Raw genomic sequence first — 357 nt, forward strand, 5'->3', positions numbered from 1 at the left:
AGGCTAGTTACTCAAACTATACTATACTCTTTTCAAAAGTAATATTACTTTACTTATTACTTCCTGCCAAAAGTAATTAGTTATATTACTAGTTCTATTGCTTTCCCCCAAAAAATGGTAAATATGCCTCCCAAAATTCAGATTTACGATTGTAATCTACTTTTGTTTGTTAAATTCAAAGTAATGAAATGTTTCGAGCTGCTAAATGTAAGTGTCTCCATCTTCCTAACGATTACAAAAATTAATCCAAATATGTGATCAGATTGTTGGATTACAGATCAGTAGGGGGTGGCAAGTATTATAGTAACAAATAGTATTACTGAAATGTATTAGTAATTAGTTACACTATTAGTTACT

Source organism: Morone saxatilis, unplaced genomic scaffold, assembly GCF_004916995.1.
Source record: "Morone saxatilis isolate NCDOM2014 unplaced genomic scaffold, NCSU_SB_2.0 Contig9, whole genome shotgun sequence".
Taxonomy (NCBI): domain Eukaryota; kingdom Metazoa; phylum Chordata; class Actinopteri; family Moronidae; genus Morone; species Morone saxatilis.